The sequence below is a fragment of the Parasteatoda tepidariorum genome, chromosome 7 (assembly GCF_043381705.1).
Source record: "Parasteatoda tepidariorum isolate YZ-2023 chromosome 7, CAS_Ptep_4.0, whole genome shotgun sequence".
NCBI lineage: Eukaryota > Metazoa > Arthropoda > Arachnida > Araneae > Theridiidae > Parasteatoda > Parasteatoda tepidariorum.
The window spans coordinates 50,655,562-50,671,013 of record NC_092210.1 but is presented as its reverse complement, the minus strand read 5'-3'; the positions used below and the strand labels follow the sequence as shown (position 1 = coordinate 50,671,013).

The 15,452-nt window shown below is 28.8% G+C and overlaps 1 protein-coding gene and 1 non-coding gene across 2 annotated transcripts in view; both read left to right on the top strand.

Moving 5' to 3' along the window:
- LOC122269131 (cytosolic carboxypeptidase 6-like) overlaps window positions 1-15,452 on the top strand; it is a 534,894-nt gene that overhangs the window by 453,430 nt on the left and 66,012 nt on the right. The gene's annotated exons all lie outside the window — the stretch shown is intronic.
- On the top strand, window positions 324-426 carry LOC122269148 (U6 spliceosomal RNA). The gene has a single exon (XR_006225002.1). It is a non-coding gene; the product is annotated as a U6 spliceosomal RNA (small nuclear RNA).

Genomic DNA, 15,452 nt, shown 5'->3' with positions numbered 1-15,452 from the left:
TATAAGTATAAGACAGTATAATTTAGCATCTCCAATCCAAGCCAGTATAATTTAGCCTCCAGTCCTATAATTATAAGACAGTATAATTTAGCCTCCAATCCTAAAAAAAATTTCTAAAAAAAGGCGGTTGAAAAAGGAAATTTTCTCATTGGCTTAGAATTCGTTATTTATAATAAATAAAACTGCAGACGATTTTTTTTTAAATATTTTATTGATAACCTCATTGATTTTTGTTAGCTTATTACTCTCATTAATAAAAAAAAGAGCTTTTTTTCCTGGGTCATTGATGTCTTACAATTTTTTCCTTGATAAGTTTGATAAACTTGCTTCGGCAGTACATATACAAAATTTGGAGCGATGCAGAGAAGATTAGCTTGGCCCCTGCCCAAGGATGTCAATGAAAATCGTAATGAGCTCCATATTTTTTGAGACCGGGATATCCTGGTTGGTAGAGCGCTGAACTCATGTTCGAGTCCAAATGACCGAAGAATCACCGTGCTTTAAATTGTGACTGGTGCACTTTAAATTTGTCGGGGTCACAAATTCCTCCAAGTTCCCATAACAAATCACTGATCCAGGAGTTCCCTTATCATCTGGTTTAGGTTCAAAATTACTAGGCAACGTAGTTGAACACTGATAGACGTAAACTCAAATTTGTGTCGGCTGTTCAATGACAGTTATAAAATAAAATGATTAACGCGAGCGTGGTGACATAAGAGGACTACGACGCCTAATTGGTATTCCTAAAGTTTTATGAGACTTCATGTTCACTTTTTTTTAGTTATGCTTAAAAAAGGTGACTCTATAAAACTAAATAATTTCTTTTTAGTTTTTTTAATAGCGGTCACTTGGAACTATTGTCCATTGGCCACAGAAAGTGCCAGAACTGCTAACTCTCTTTTCGTTACCCAGTGGGCACCTGTGGCAAACCCACGTCACACAACCACAAACCCGTTTATAGGGCGGGTCACATTCACACACAAGGGAGAAAGGACATAGAACACAGATAGAGAGAAAGAAACATCCATGCCTTGGCCGGGATTCGAACCCAGAACCTTTCTGATGCAAGGACAGTTCCCTGCCCCCTATACAGGCCGGTCGGCAAACTAAATAATTTAAAATCACCAATTTTTGAAATAAAAATAAATAAATTTTGCAATTAAAGGCAAAATTAATGACTAAATAGTATTAATTCCTTTCGAAAAAAGTTAAAAATTGTCATACTGCTATTGACATCAATGATACTTGATTAATTTCTGTAATTGGTACTACTTGTAATAAAATAAAAAAACTAAGCTCTGCACTAAAAAGCGAAATTGATGGATGAATAGTATAAATAATTTATGAGAGGCATAAAAAATATACATACTATTATGGACGCTAATCATGTTAAATTGAGCCGTGGTGGCTCAGGGGATAGAGCGTTCTCCTTCTATTGTTGGGAACTGGGTTCGAATCCCATTGATGGCAGATTAATTCTAAAGACCTGGATACTTAGATAAAATAGGAACATGCTGCCATCTTGTGACCGCAACTTTCTATGTAGAAATACTGAGTTTCTATGCTTAAACGCAACTTTTTACTGATTAATATTTTCATATTCTTAAAGATAACTTAAATATTTACTATTTTTTCTTTTAATTCTTTTTTCTCTTTCTGAAATTATATATTTTGATTTTCTTCCATTCAGTGACAAAAATGCCTTATCTATAAGTTAAGACTTACTCAAGCAAAGCGTGTAAGAAATATTTTTCTTTTTAACTTTATGCAAATGAAAGTGGAGATATTTAACCAAGTGAAAGAAAAACAAATGATTAAGAAGTAAACCACGTAACTTTAAAAAAAAAATTTATGTTATCAGTACTTTTAAAAACAAAAGCAAAATGTAAGAAAACGAAGTGAATAAACAAAAAATAAAGAATTAAAATTCATTAGAATTTTGCGAATAAAGTTAACAAGTAAATATTTTTAAATAAAAGAATATTAGTTTGAAGTTTATTACAAAAAACATTACAGTAGAAACATCACAAACGATTTATCGTTCATCCAGTAAAGATATGCTTTTTTTTTCATAATGTTAATGTTGATGACCAAATAAAAATTAAAAAATACTTTTGTGACTCGGAACATAATTAGTGAAATTAAACTTTAACTAAGTATTTAACAATTTAAACAATACTGTAAAAAAAATAATATATAGAAAAATCTATACTGTATTTTATGCTTTTTTAAACATAACTAATTTTTTATGCAGATAAAATATTTCGCTAAGAAATATGAAATAATTTTTAAAATCTTTTTGATGTGCTTAAATTGTAATATATTTTTCAGAAAATTTTTGAACTAAAGTAATTATGATTACTAGATTTTAAGTATTACTTGATTAAATGATAGATGTCCTTGCAACTAAATACCCTGATTATTTCTCCACTTCTGTTTATCGTAAACATTTTGCCCCCTAATGTTAATTCTAATTCTCCTAATCTTAATTGTCTGTAAATTTCCGTATTTCATACTTCCGTTTTCAGTGCACTAAACCTTTGCTCTGAGTCTTCTTCTTTTAACACCGAACTTAACTTCCTCAGGTCGTTTGCTGCTAACCATAGATTTAACCCTTCCATAGTTTACTCAGCCCTTGCTGAACTCGCTAGACCTGTTAATAAAATCAAATTTAAGTCTCTTAAAGATCCTATTAGCTTTCGATAATAGCTGAGACATTTATATCGTTCCTTATTTTGACCTTGGCTACATCGAACAAACAAGACGCGCTTTAAAATTTAAATTTAAGAAGCACAATAAATATGTCCCGTATCGAGATATCATAAATTGCTGCATATTGTTGGAATTTTGGGTCTAAATTCAATTTTTACAATGCCAAAATTATTTATCCCTTAGTCTGTCTCATCAGCTTCTCTTAATTCCCTGGAATCATGTTTTATTCGTATGAATGTTGACTCCCTTTTTAACGGCCTTGTCACCACCCCTTCATAGCGCGTGGAAATGCATTTTGCCTCATTTGCCCCTGTCAACCTCAGTGATTTTTCTTGTTGTATTTTTTCCATATTTATTTTTATTCTCTCACAGCTACTGAGATTTTTTTTTTAGTTTTGATTCTCTCCCTTATTTTCCATTTCTCTTTGGCAACTTTCAGATCACTTTTGTTTCTTTTCATTCACGTCTGGCAAGTCTCGAAAATGAGCGTCTATTTTCGAGCGACTGAAACATGTCAATTGCTAATTCCAATCTGTATATTTTTGAAGCGAATGAAATTTTTTAATCTAGTATGTCTTACAGCTTCAGTTTCTTAAAATTTTGTAATTTATTTTATTTTAGATATTAAGTATTATAAAAATCGATAAATGTGATTTTTTTTAAACACCTATGAGTTTGGGCGAAGAATATCATTTTGTATGAATTAAGTCTACATTTACTTAATAGATTAATCAATAGGAATAATGTTTAAATAACGGGTCATAATTACATATTATGATAAACTTTTGAATTGGTATAATGAAATATTACACACTTTCTTGAAAAGTATTTATTTTAACAAACATATAAAAGTTCAATAACTCACAAAAATTTATTCAAATATTACAAAAAATATTAATAACAAAACATAAAAATACATAGACTATTTTTCAGATCTGTTTAATTTTTAAACAATATTTTCATTGATGTCTACAACATTACGCCAATTAGGAATCGTACAAAATAGCAAAAGTAATAAAAATATTTATAAAAAATATGTACTTCACAGAACAAAATCATTTACTTTTTAACATACGTCCATAAGTTAAATAATGCATAAAATTGTCTTCAAAACTTACGGACGAACTAAAATAACAAAACATAAAAATACACACGCATTTAAAAAGATATTATAAAATCTGGAGTAATAAAATGCATTTAAAATAATATTTATAAATACATAAAATACATAAATACTAAATTTTACCTAAACATTAAATATTCAAAGTTTTTTAAGTGAAAAAATCTATAAAAGCTACCTGAAAGATTTTAATTAAAAGACGTTTATGAACTTATCCGTAAGAAATAAACATTTTATAAATAATATTATACGTGAAGAAGTTTAAAAAAACAGTTTAATAAGTCAAAAAACATTTACTTATACTTATGTTATAAAAATACTTATGTAATAGTTTATTCAATATAAAGAATTTTAATTAAGAGAATTTTGTACTCAAAATGCATTTTTTTTATGTAGAAACACTTAATGCATAGTGCTTTATAATTTATTAGTTAAAGCAAGTAAAGTATTAAGTGTCCAAAGTTTTTTTTTTTTGTAAATTAAGTAATTAATAAATCCTTTATGTATTTTTAAAAGAATATTTTATAGTAAATTTTTTCGCGTTTAAAAATTCTCCAAATTTTTTTGGACTCTTATAAACTTTTTATAGCATTTCGATTTTTCTAAAAAAAAATTTCAGTATGCAAAATATTTTTTTAAATTATTTATCGATATTTTAAACTTTCTTTCAAAACTATTCGGAACTTCTGAAAAAAAAATTTTATGACAATCTACCGTAAATCAAGATTTAGAATGTATGTATATTTTAATGACTGCGAAATTGGGCATTGTGAAGTTAATTGTTGTGATTGTTATGTCATCGAAATAAAATTAGCTGGCAAATCAATCATATTATTTGGGGAAGAACAAAACGCAACAAAAACATTCATCAAGAAATATTACCAAATTTTATTTTTATATAAAAGCTCTAAGCAAATCATGTCACAGACAACACGCGTTCTTAAAATTACTTCTTAAAGTAAAAAAAAAGAAAAAAAAATACCAATATTTTAACCACAATCGTGCAAAAAATTCTTTATGCAGACCTTTTCACTACAATAACAAACATTTATATTTCAGAGATACCTTTTTACAAAAAACACGTTTTTTATTTTAAAAAAACTTCATAAACTCGTGAGCAACATGTTCATGACTATCAAAATGTAAAAATAAGCACCATCAAAACAAATACGTCTAACATTACTTGAGTTTTTTTTTCCACTCCTTGAACTGAAGATTCTATAACTACGAAAAGTTAACGAGCTTTTTTTAAAACTTATAATCAAACTAAAGGGGTTTCCAATTCTCTTTCAGGCGCAAGTCACTAAGAAGCCTAAACATTTTTTTTCGACAAATTTACATCTAAGATTTTAACGCAAAACTAAATAAATAAAAGTACCCACCAAAAATCTTGGATATTTAAAAAACGTGAGCATTATTTATCATGTTTGTTTACCAATGCTATTTGCAAAATTTGACTTAGATTGTCATAAAGATATGTTATTTGAATAACACTCTCTCAGCGAGTTATACGCTATATTATAATTGTTGTGGGTGAACTATACTATTATTTATAGCCAGAATTGTCACTGCTGGTTATGAAAATGGAGCAAAATATCATTACGAAGAAGGTTTTGAGAAAGTAAAAAATATTAGTGATCTGTTTTTCTAATATTTGAAAAGTTACTCCACTCAAAAAAAAAAATCCAGGTAAAAATAAATAAATAAATGGGACAATGGTAAAAAAGGTTAAAAAAAAAAGGGTAAATGGTTATATTCTGGTAAAAAATACCAGAATATGATAACATTTACCGTGTTACTGACCAGGACTAAAGAGAATAGAAGGGCTGGTTCACTCCTTTGAAGTAGCTCTCGCCGCGCCAATCCACCGATTTTCTCTAGTGACGTCACTTTGGCTCAAAGCTCGCACTTTTGCATCAAGAATGGAGCGTTCGGCCTTGCTAGCTCTAACTAATATTGGAGCATTTTTTTTGTGACATATTCTAAGACATTTGTTATTTTCTATAATGACTTTCCTCAGTTTTTGCAGTGAATATACAAAAATTTAAAGCTATTATCGAAATGCCAGTTTGCACTATTGCAACTTGCAAAAATTCTGATAAAAAAACAAAAGGAAAAACGTGTTCCCTAAAGTAAATGAACAACTATGTAAAGAATGGATTCCGAAATGACACAGTTAATATAAAACAGCAATACGTTTATTCTATCGTTAAGAACTTTTATAAAAATTCATTATCTAAATAGAAACCGCCTCGTTACTTCAAAAAGAAATGCAGATGAAAAAAATTAAAAAATAGATAAAGTCAAAAAAAATTAAAATGTAAATAAAAAGTATAAATAAAATATATAGTTGAAATTCTCCTAATTTCATAATATATTTTTAATGTAGTTATTCAAAATATTTATGATTTCTTTAAACATTATATTCTCTTAAATTTAAATATCTATAAATTATATCATCGTAAATTTAAATATCTATAAACAATTGTAAAATTTCTAATATCATTATGAACCTAAATTACTATTTTGTTTCAGTAATTAGCGTATAAGGTTGATGTTTCCTAATGATTAAGTATGAACAAAATGCTTTTAACGGCATATTTAAAAATTAGAGATTCTAAATTAAACTTAACTTATTGTTATAACAGAATATGTAGATAAAAAAGTGCCAATATATAATTTTCTTGATAATTAAAGTTAAAACAGAACTGTTTAAAATAGAGTATTTATAGTGTCATTTTCGCCAACTAGTAAAAGATTTTTATAAGTTTAAAATGGTATTTTTTTAATATAATGGCCAAGAGAGTATTTTTGAACTATGTTTATGAACGGAAATAAAGTGTTAATTACGTAAAGTTTGAAAGCTTATAACCAGAAAATGTCTAACTTATTTTTACAAAGAGAAAGATGCAAAGTTATCATAATATCTTTGCTTGCGATCTCCGAGATTTGTGGACACAGTGACGTCATGAGGAGGGAAATCGTAGCTTCAGCTCTAAGAGCGGAGTGAACTAGCCCTTCTATTCTCTTTAGCCCTGGTTACTGACACTATGAGGATTGTCAAAAAGAGGGTAATATTTTTTACGCGCTTTGGTGATGATTCTGTTAAAACTAACCATTAAATAAGTCTCTATAATATGCGATAAATTTTGGTAAATGGGGCAACATTCGGCAATTTTATCATGATACTTTAGAGCATGGCATAAAAACCATTTATTCGGATTAATTTACTTTTCAGATTCGTATTTTTTTTACCATATGTGTGCCAATAAAAACTATTTTTTGAAACCAGAATTTCCTTTGAACCTTTACCATATGAACAGAAAAATTACCAAATCGATGATTTAAATGCAGTATATTCTGGTTTCATTAACCAGAATTTTGTTTCTTTTTTTACTAGAAGAGTTATTTCAATACAGTACGGTAATTTTACTTGAATTTTTTTCGCCGTGTAAATATAGAGATAAGAACTCTATTTTTGTTTAAATTCTAACATGAGAATTGGAAACCCCTTTTTTAAACGACATATATTGGATTCACTTTGCTCTTGTGGGTAACTAGCAATAAAATAACATTTCGTAGCGAAGAATCTATAAAAGTTTAAACATCACTGTGGAATTCTGGTCTTTTTCTCTTTTCTTCCATTGGAACAGGTGTACTTGTTCGTTCAATATCCTCCATAGGTATCTGAAATCATTAAAAACATATATAGTTAAATTTAAAAACGTAGATGAATTGTGCGTACGCATGGAATACCAGCAATACATTGCCATAAATAAATTTCTCACTTTTGACTCTTTAGCAATCATTGAGCTGTATTGCGTTACTTTTGATAATCATTTCGTCTCGAAACAACGTGATTTGTGACGAACGCGATCTCTCATATATAATGTAATAGCAAAAATGCGTATTTAGCTCGAAACCTCATCATAGTGCATTGTGGGAAATTGTTAACTATAATTACGAAACTAGAATGAAAACTAGAGGATCGAAAATAAAGTGACGAAAGAAGCCGATCAGACTATATGGTAGTCAAGGAGTTGGCCTCGTTCCAGGAAGTTCCTGGGTTCAAATCCCGCATAGGGCTTGAGTGTAATTTATCCTTCTGTTGTGCTTGTCATATTTCGATAAATAAGGAGAGCACTCACTCTTGAAATAAAAACAACTGTATGACGTTGTAAGAGCATTGAATTTGATTGGAACACTGAAAATAGCGCGTCTTATACTGACATGCTCTTAACAAATCAAATGTGAGATAATGAATTTTTATTTTTGTTTCCGCGTAGAAGAAAATTGTCTGTAAGAAACAATGTTTATTATTCTTTCATCATTTTCTTTAAATGCGAACAGAAAGACGTATATTTTTTGGGATTTTCAGATACCATTTTTATTAATTCTTATTACTTGTTTTTAATAAGTAAGCAAGCAAAAGGGAGGCTTGCAAAATCGCTTCAAGAATTGGCTATGTTGATATACGTTCGCTCTGGGAACTTGGCATCCTTTTGGCGTTCGCTTAGATTCAAACATGCTCTCTCTATTGAGATAAAGGTTTTTTTTTAACTTGCAACAGAGTATAATTCTGCCAATTGCCATATTGAAATGCATCCACAAAAAATATATAAACTTAACACTATATAATACTAAATATATATACTAAAAATACACGAAAGCACATTTCTCTTAAGACATTATAATGTTCTAACACCCCTTAAAAAGTACCTGAACCATTTAGAAAAATTTTATACGTGTGTGGGTTATATACATTTTTTAAATCAAGAAATAAATTTAATATTTTTACTTGAGTTCTTTCTATATTTTAATATATTGTCATCCCTTTAAATCTGATATTAAGATTTCTTTACTTCAAAAACTAAAGCTTTTTCTTAATAATTATTCTGCGTTGATATTAAAAGACTTTTATCATTGGAACTAAAACCTGTTTCTTTGTTTGAAGATGATCTTTACCATAATAAACATTCTTTTCTTTATCGATTAAAACTTCTTTTTAAATTAAACTGTGTAAATAAAGATTTAATTCGCATAGTTTGTAAAATGCGTACAGTTTGATTGGTAATTTGTACACATGATTTGTAGAAAATAAAAATATATAACTATAATGTACTTTAAAATACAATGTTATATTCAAACATTATCTTCACACATTCCGAACAAGAGATTAAAATCGTAGAAAAAGTTAGAAAAGTTGAAGTGTTGAGAAAGTTAATAACAGAACTCGAGTTGAGAACAATCTCATTAGCGAAATCCTGTGGAAGCCAGCACACCAAGCCCTTCGTCTTCCATCCCATTTCCTTGAGTTGCAGGATAAGTATTTTTCCCGACCATTGAGGAATAAAATACCGAGGGTCTAACTTATCGGAGCGACGCAAACACCCTGACGTAGAAGACTTACATTCGGCTAACATTCTTTTAATGGCTTCTCCTGGAACCACTGGAGAGTCATTAAATGATTTCGTCGTCTGTTTACTCTCTGCTGCTTGAAGACGACACTGCAAATGTGCAGGATGGAAGGAAAAATAAGCAAAATAAGAAACCCCTTAACCCGCTGGGTATTCGAGTACCAAACATAAATTTAGTTTTATTAAGTAGCCGCTGATTTATAAAAGTGATGCGTGTGGTGGTAAATAAGCCCTCATCAGGAATTAGAGCGGATTTCGTTATTGTTGTTGATATTGATGATGATGGTGATTCTTTTGGAACTTTTTTTTTTCATGCCAAAAATATTGAATGCGTTGTTCACGTTGTTCTGGGTTTCTTGAACTCAACTTTGCATGGTCAATGAAAAGAATTTGACCAAATATGTTGCATGCAAAGTCCTCAAAATAAGAAATAAATTCATGAACAGGACAATTTTTGGTGTAATAGTCAAATTTTCAGGTACAAAGCTGTAAAATTTATCTGCTTGATGGTTAAAAAAAAAGTTTCACCGTGAATATTTTTTGACTTAATAGTCAGATTTTTAAATATGAAAGGGAAAATATTCTCAGGTCTAAGATGGAAGAAAAAGGCGTTGTTGTTTTGTTGTATCCACTTGGACAAGCCATTGGCCTTGCGAATTAAGTGAATGAATGCGCACCTTTCGTTTGACAAGAGACCACGGCAAGGGTGAATGTACGTCTTGGCTCAGAACATCTCGGATCGATGGCAACATTAGTCATTCGTGAGTCCACTTCCTCAATTTAAGCATAGATCTGAAGGGGAGCAAATATTTTCAAGGTCTCTGTATCCATGTACTGCTCAGCGATTGACCACTGGGCTTTCGATTCCACACATTTTACAAGCACGTATCTTGCATGTACTCGGAGGGTCATAGCGGAATCGAGCATCGAACCCCAGCCTCTCTTAATTGGAGTCTAATTCTCTAACCACTGGGCTACCACGGTCCAAGAAAAAAGTTCCACAGACAGTAAATAATTTTTGACCTATGGATCGGATTTTCAATTATTAAAATTGGATTTAAGCAACCACCGGATATTTTCTAATTAAATCGTTTCGATAATAATTAACGAATGAAATTAGGGACAAATGTATTACCTTTTGTTTACCTATCTTTTATCCGAAAGCTTTTGACTTTAGGATTCCAAGAATATAAAAAGGTAGCCGCAATTCGGATGACATGGTTTCTGAATCAGGAAGAGGATGAATTATTTGAACACGTTATCGTTCATCGTTTTTACTTTTTACGAATTCCACTATTTTTACGAAACTTATTGCGTGACTTGAGAAAATTATTATTATTATAATTATTAAATAATTGTGATTTAATAAATAATCATGATATTAAAATAACTTGGAATTTTTATGTAGCACTATTACTTAACTTAATATTTATTATTTGATTTAATAACGATAAAAATTTTATGTATCAAAAAGTTTTCTTAAAATTTTATTTTAATTGTAAATTAAATGCCAAAAATTAACACTTGAACAAATTTTGTTTAATAGTATCTAATAAGATAAAGCTTAAAAATAATAATTCGTTCATTTTCATATCTCAATAGCGATTCAACTAGTTTTGCGCAAAGTCTACATTTTTTTAAGTGATCCTTTGTTTACAAAGATGTAAAAATGTTTATGCCGTACTGTTCAAGAATTTTCGCCTAAACAACAAATTTGAAAATTAAAAATAATTTTTAAAATTTATTTATTATTAGTCCCTGAAAACATGAATATAGCATATTCGTTAAATTCGATCAATGTATCAAATGTAATTCCAAGTTGTTGTAGTTCTTTTTTTTTTGCATCTTTGTTCATTATATATAACAATTAAAATTTAATTCTTCTATACCTTATATTCTTTAATTTTTCTAAAATTTAATTTTTTTACATATTTCTCTGCTTTTGAGATTTATTTCTTTTTTCAAAAAAGGAAAAAGTTTTTCGATGTATTGTTTAAATAGTTACTTAGTTTTTCATAAAACAAAAATAATGAATTGCCGGCATAAGTCAAAGCTATCTAAATAAGAACTAAGAAACAAAATGCTGCTGAAATATCTAAAAACATCTTAAATAAGATATCTAGCTTCTTTTAACTTTCATTGCATATCACAATCAATCAGAAAATTCTCATGAGAAAATGCTAAGGGCGGAAAGGAGGAAATGTTTATCTAACTTTTAAAAAAAACTGCGTTTTTTGATGAAAAAAATACTTTTTATTGCTACTATTTCCTGATTTCAAAGTTAGTATAATTTATTTATTTATTTTTAATATTTATATTATGTTGTTGAATCATAATAGAATGACTAGATTTTGAGTAAAATAAATAAATTAATGTGATCTAAACTGATTTTGTAACATTTTGAGCCACGAAAATGCTTTATAAATCAGAATAATTTTTTAAAAAAATTCTTGATTTAACGATGCTAAAGCTTTAAAGATCTAGGGCCCAATCCTCAGTGTCACATTGAAGTCCACCCATCTTCAGACCCATAGATACCAACTTTTTCTAGTAACAATCATGCCATTGGTCACGAAATTATGAAGACTTAAACTGCAAGACCCTCTCTGGCCCACAACGGGGCCTTGCGGAAATACTTTACTTAAAGCTTCAATGTTCACTCAACTAAATCTTTAAATCTAACCCATTATGTATTACAAATTTCAAATATTTGTGTTTAGTACAGAATTGAATGTAGATTTTGATGGATCCGAATGCGAATTATATAGCGAAAAATACAGAATTACATACTTTAAAGTAACAAATTCAAACGGTGTAGGAAACTACATCAACTCGGAAAATCCATATATTAATGAGAAAAAGTTAAATTTACTGAAAGGAATTTTTTAAATTTACCCTGTCTATTACACAATTTTGAATTTACTCAGCTTAGAATCTGATAAAGCTTAATTTAGGAAAATTTCATAATCAGGATACGTCGTCATAAGTGTAACAATAATAAGTTCGAACAAAAATTTTGAATATAATCTTACAAAATTTTGAATCAATAAATTAATTTTAATGGAAAATAACCTTTCATCCAATTTTAAAAAACACGGTTTTCGAGAAAAATGTGTCAAAAATTCAAGTTGGGTTTATAACGTTTCAAGTTTCATAGCATATATAAACAGTTACTAAGAATATTTTCTCTCATTCTTTAGATTTTATGGAAAAAGTTTTTTTTTTGAAAAAATATTCGATCTCTTAAAAGTTCGAAAATTGTATTCTCATATCCTCTAATGTAACTTTCATTCTAAATGAATAAATTTCAGAAATATATTTTTATCATTGAAAAATGTACTCAATAAAAAGCAGAATTAGAAACAAAATGCGATATAAAAATCAAACAAAAGATCAAGGAAATATAATAAATCTCATATATTTTTACGAAAATTCAGGAAAAAAAATTATATTTTTTATATTATACATAATGGAAAGGGGGAAAGTTGAAGGCCAAAAAGAGCTATAAATTTCGCAGTTTCTGAAGCACCTGAAGCCGCTATCAACAAATGAAATATGACTTTGAGCTTCAACAGTGGATAGGGCTCCTGTTTATAAGTTATGCCAGATACAGGCAGGAGAAGGCGAAACAGGAAAAAGAGTTTTTTCTTTATCCCAATAAAATCGGCTAGACGCGCTTTCATAATATGCGAGGGATGAAAAATAGGATAAAAAAAAGTTTAGATGCGAAACCAATTTTAGTAAATCCTTCAAAAATGCTTCCGAATCACTGAACCCTATAGGAGAGAAGGGAGAAAAAAAGATAAAATAAGCCCGAACCCCGGCTTATTAATTTCAAATTTATGAATACCAAATTGTGCGTAGTTGATAGTAATGAATGGCTTGAAAGCTATTTCTTGTGAATCTTGGGCTCTAGAAAATCTTGCAAAACAAATCTGCATAGTGGCAATATATCTTTTTGTGCGACAAGATACTTGAATTAATCTCAGATGTCAGTTTTTTTGCAAAGATACATTACAAAATCAACAGAACAGAAAATGAACAGAAGCTATCATTTTTCAAGATTTTGAAGAAGGAAAAAAGATAATTGTGACATAAAATAGTAAAGAACGATATAATACTTGAAGATGGAGATTAGGGAAATATAATTATGTCTTTCCATTTCTTATAAAATGCCGTAATTTGCTATTTTCTTGTTGAAACAATAAAAGAAGCCTGATTATATTTGAAAAATAGACTGCAGTCTCATTTCATTCGATGATGTTCAGTTTAGTTATTAAAAAATATCCCATTAACATGCATCAATTCAAACTTATTGTGAAAATCAAACGTTTAAAAACATTCCCTTCTTTTTTAAAGTTGCGCTTTGTCTTAATTTTAAATACGCAGTTTTGTAGTTTGATCTTTCTTTAAAATTCTTTCTTGCTAAATGATGCTTCGAATCATTCAAAATTTTAAATGAAGAAAGCAATAAGTTTTATTTGCAGCATTTCAGATATACTTAAAACTTTATTACAATTATCATCCAGCACAGAGCTCCACTTAAGATTTGAGCACTAAATGATTGGAAAGTAGTCGCGATTTTAATAGATAATATGGCAATTTCATTTGCTTAAACTGGTCAGAAAATAATTTTAAAATTTTGCTTTTGCAAAATGTAGATTTTAGCAATATCATTTGCAATAAAATACTAAAGTAACTTCGCGAGAATAAGAGGGAATATAAAATTATCAAAGTTAAATTTTTACAATATTTCTCAAATAAATTTAATGTTATAAAATTACATAAATTAGCTACTTTTTATATACGATAACTTAAACTTTGATTTCAAATATCCCCATAATCAAGACGTACCCAAAAAAGTACTTTAGATATCAATAGCTAATTTATGTGAAATAAATATACATTACTGGAACACTTACAATAGTATCATATTAGACAATTATTGCTATCAATAATGATTGCGATATTTTTGTACTGCCAGTGATATTATTATAGATTCGAAAATTAATGTAAGATTAGATACTTATTTTTACAATATATTGTGAGAATAGAATGTGATTGTCACGGTATTTAATATTATTATTATTTCTCGATTTATTGATATTTTGCCGGGCTATATTGGCAAATAATACTCGCAATATCTCCATTACGGAATAATGTAAGTGTAATCCCGTATATTCCATTCATAAATACATAGATAATCATCCATAAAACTCCTTTGATTTGCAAACAACCTAATTTCATAAACATTGCGTATCCATTTTCGATAACTTGAACAAATTATATGAACTAATTTTACAAGCATTTTCATTCTAATTTTCATGCTGGAGCAAAATAATGACAGTAAACAATGTATTATAAAATAATATTAAAACTGGACTTAATAATATCGCGATCTTACCTCCATGTGCATTAGTTTACTCCTCGATGTACTCAATTCCTTAGTTTTTTCTTCGATGTATCGTGTAACTCTTTTCGATGCTTGGGGATTAGAACAATGTATCCAACAGAAAATTCCTTTCAAGACTAGTGTAGCTAACACCCTGAAATAAATGTTTGAAAGTTAATTTAAAAAGGAAATAACTAGTTTAAAAAAATGAAGTATAATAAATAATGGAAAGAGCTTTAATAATTATTAGTTGCAAGATAATTTTAAAATATGACGCTGATTGTTGTACAGGAACAATAAAAAGTTTAGATTATTTCTCAAATTTTTATTACCCTAGTTCTGATTAAATGCAAAAATGCAAACTAACATACAGTTGACAAACTATATTTTTTTAGTTTCTAGTTTTAAATTGTTTAAAATAATTTGTTGTAAATATTTTGCTGAAACACTAAAACACTGTCAAACATAAATTCTTTAAACAATTTCTATAGCCTATTGGTAGCATTTCGACTTGAATGAGATGCAAAATTTTCTTTGACATCTACGTAAATGCAACCCAGACCATTATATTTCTTTGTTCGAAATCTTTTTTGGAAATGTATTAAGCGTCTTTTGTAATTTATGCCAAAATAGGCCATAATAGCCAAAATCATCACCATTTTATTTCTTTTGGTCACTTCAAATAATCCAAACCCATTTTTATTTTTTTTATTGTTATTACACAGTAAAATTACTGCATTTCCATTATGATAATTTTTCTATAATTGTAAAGACAGAAAATATATTTTTTTAGGCATACCTTCAAAACGTC